Raw genomic sequence first — 3,824 nt, 5'->3', positions numbered from 1 at the left:
ACACACAGAGGGACACAGACACCCACACACAGGGACACAGACACACAGAGAGGGACACACAGACACCCACACACAGAGGGACACAGGTACCCACACACAGAGGGACACTGACACTCAAACAGAGGGACACAGGCACCCACACACACACAGACAGACCCTGATCCTGGGGGTGGGGCGTTGTTGCTCCCTCCCGGAAGCTGTTGGCTGCCTCCTGCCCCGATCCCGGTCCCGGCTGAATCTGACGCCGCTCCCCGCGATCCCGGAGCCGGTGGATCCCGAGGGAGCAGTCGCTCTCTCCGCTCTTCCGGGACTCGATCCTAGCAACTGCCCGCCCCCGTAAACAACGGGCCGATTGGCCTCCCGTTTCCAGGCGGGTACTCTCCTTAACACTTTAACCCCAACAGGGGCATCTACCCACTTTACCCCCAACAGGGGCATCTACCCAATATACCTCCAACAGGGGCATCAACCCACTTTAGCCCCAACAGGGGCATCTACCCAATATACCTCCAACAGGGGCATCAACCCACTTTAGCCCCAACAGGGGCTTCTACCCACTTTACCCCCAACAGGGACATCTACCCACTTTACCCAACAGGGGCATCTACCCAACATACCCCCAACAGGGGGTTCTACCCACTTTACTCCCAACAGGGGCATCTACCCAATATACCCCCAACAGGGGCTTCTACCCAACATACCCCCAACAGGGGCTTCTACCCACTTTACTCCCAACAGGGGCATCTACCCAATATACCCCCAACAGGGGCTTCTACCCATTTTACTCCCAACAGGGGCATCTACCCAATATACCCCCAACAGGGGCTTCTACCCACTTTACCCCCAACAGGGGCATCTACCCAATATACCCCCAACAGGGCATCTACCCACTTTACCTCCAACAGGGGCATCTACCCACGTTACCCCCAACAGGTGCTTCTACTCACTTTACCCCCAACAGGGACATCTACCCACTTTACCCCCAACAGGGGCTTCTACCCAATATACCCCCAACAGGGGCTTCTACTCACTTTACCCCCATCAGGGGCTTCTACCCAATGTACCCCCAACAGGGGCATCTACCCACTTTACCCCCAACAGAAGCTTCTACCCACTTTACCCCCAACAGGGACATCCACCCAATATACCCCCAACAGGGGTATCTACGCACTTTACCCCAACAGGGGCATCTACCCACTTTACCCAACAGGGGCATCAACCCACTTGACCCCCAACAGGGGAATCTACCCAATATAACCCCAACAGGGGCTTCTACCCACTTTACTGCCAACAGGGGCATCTACCCAATATACCCCCAACAGGGGCATCTATGCACTTTACCCCAACAGGGGCATCTACCCACTTTACCCAACAGGGGCTGCTACCTATTTTACCCCCCAACAAGGGCATCTACCCAATATACCCCCAAAAAGGTTACCTACCCACTGTCCAACTCTTATTAGGAGAGGATCCTGACCCTGTCCCGGGTAGGGCCCTGCCTGTGTTGGGATCTCCTGAGTGAAGACTCTCCCTCTTGAATGGACTAAGACTGACTGACAACGGTGATGAGTTTCCTGTCTTTGTGCCTGTGCTAACGGGAATGGCCAGGCAGTAGGAATATGGATCTGCTCTCACCGGCTGAAGGCGGGTGCAATGTACAAAAAGCCGAGGTAGGGACACTGCCAGCATCGAGCTGGGCTCTAAGTGAGAGAGTGCGATGACAGAAAGCACAGGACCTGGAGCTGCAGCCTAGTCCCCTCAATTAGCTGAAGGCCTGTGCCTGAGTATAAAGTATTCTTGTTGCTGTATTGCAATGATAGTTACTGCTTCATCCTGAGCTGAAGTTTTCAAGTTTAGAAGCATCCTGTTAGTAGCTCAAACATGTACCATGAGGGTTCTTAGAGTCTGGTACATGTCACATGCCAGTGTCCATGGATATGGAGGGTATGTGGCCAGTGCCAATGCAGTATGCCTAAAATGGTGGTGCCAGGGTCCAATATGGAGATCTTTTGGAACAAAGTGGAACCAGTCAGGACCCCGCTCTGGATTCCACATTGAGTTTTCCCAATGGTTTATGTGTGTGGCGTGTTTGGTGAGATAGGAAGATGCACATTAATGAGACGAGTTGCTCTGTTAATACGATATTTAATAGCAATAATCCCCTTTATTTGGCAAAGTGTGCTGCCCATTGAGGAACACACCTGACTGCCCTTCAAATCCATAAAAGATGCAGCAAGTTGTTCCCAATGTTAAGATCAACAGTCTGCACCATTCCAAGCTCTCGAAGATTCTATCTATAGTTCATGGTTCACAACAAAGATCTTCCCCAATGAGGGACAGTGATTCTGGAAAAGAAATAAACCAACCATCATTAATCAGGGAAGTTTGTTCAGAATCATATTAAAAGAACAAACATTCAATGGGGGAAACATTAGCAGTAAACCACAGGACGGAGAAAGTTTGAAAAGCCAACAAAGTATGACAAAAAAATTAATGGTGAGAGCAAACTAGCAAAGAATATTAAGAAAAAACCTTCCATCACTTTACTGATGGTCGAGAGGAGACTGATGGGGCGGGAATTGGCCGGGTTGGATTTGTCCTGCTTTTTATGTACAGGACATGGGTAATTTTCCACATTGTCGGGTAGATGCCAGTGTTGTAACTATACTGGAACAGCTTGGCTAGGGGAGCAGCAAGTTCTGGAGCACAAGCCTTCAGTATTATTGCCGGAATGTTGTCAGGGCCCGTAGCCTTTGCAGTATCCAATGTCTCCAACCGTTTCTTGATATCACGTGGAGTGAATCGAATTGGCTGAAGACTGGTATCTGTGATGCTGGGGACCACTGGAGGAGGCCGAGATGAATCATCCAGTCGGCACTTCTGGATGAAGATTGCTGCGAATGCTTCAGCTTTATCTTTTGCCCTGATGTGCTGGGCTCTTCCATCATTGAGGATGGGGATATTTGTGGAGACTCCTCTTCCAGTGAGTTGTTTAATTGTCCACCACCATTCACAACTGGATGTGGCAGGGCTGCAGAGCTTAGATCTGATCTAATTGTTACAATCATAGTTTCAATTTAATCTGTGCTATTTAAACAGTTTAGCACTACACTGTATTTACCCAGTCTGAGCCCCTGGCTCGGGGTATTTACCCAGTTTGAGCCCCGGGCCTGGGGTACTTACCCAGTCTGACCCCTGGGCCTGGGGTATTTACCCAGTCTGACCCCTGGGCCCGGGGTATTTACCAGTCTGAGCGCCAGGCCCGAGGTATTTACCCAGTCTGAGCCTAGGCCTGGGGTATTTACTCAGTCTGAGCCCCGGGCTCGGGGTATTTACCCAGTCTGAGCCCTGGGTATTTACCCAGTCTGAGCCCCAGGCCCGGGGTATTTACCCAGACTGAGCCCCGGGCCCAGGGTATTTACCAATCTGAGCCCCGGGCCTGGGGTATTCCCAGTCTGACCCCCAGGCCTGGGGTATTTACCCAGTCTGACCCCTGGGCCCAGGGGTATTTATCCAGTCTGAGCCCTGGGCCTGGGGTATTTACCCAGTCTGACCCCTGGGCCCAATGGTATTTACCCAGTCTGAGCCTGGGCCCGGGGTATTTACCCAGTCTGAGCCCCGGGCTCGGACTATTTACCCAGTCTGAGCCCTGGGTATTTACCCAGTCTGAGCCCCGGGCCTGGGGTATTTACCAGTCTGAGCCCTGGACCCCGGGTACTTACCCAGTCTGAGCCCCGGGTCCGGGGTATTTACCCAGTCTGAGCCCCGGGCCCGGGGTATTTACCCAGTCTGAGCCCTGGGTATTTACCCAGTCTGAGCCCCGG

General features: G+C 52.4%; 1 protein-coding gene across 2 annotated transcripts in view; it reads right to left on the bottom strand.

Annotated features, from left to right (window-relative positions):
* utp6 (UTP6 small subunit processome component) overlaps positions 1 to 3,824 on the bottom strand; it is a 51,766-nt gene that overhangs the window by 38,433 nt on the left and 9,509 nt on the right. The gene's annotated exons all lie outside the window — the stretch shown is intronic.

The sequence above is a fragment of the Rhincodon typus genome, chromosome 23 (assembly GCF_021869965.1).
Source record: "Rhincodon typus isolate 14 chromosome 23, sRhiTyp1.1, whole genome shotgun sequence".
Taxonomy (NCBI): domain Eukaryota; kingdom Metazoa; phylum Chordata; class Chondrichthyes; order Orectolobiformes; family Rhincodontidae; genus Rhincodon; species Rhincodon typus.
This window is presented reverse-complemented; position numbering and strand designations above follow the sequence as displayed.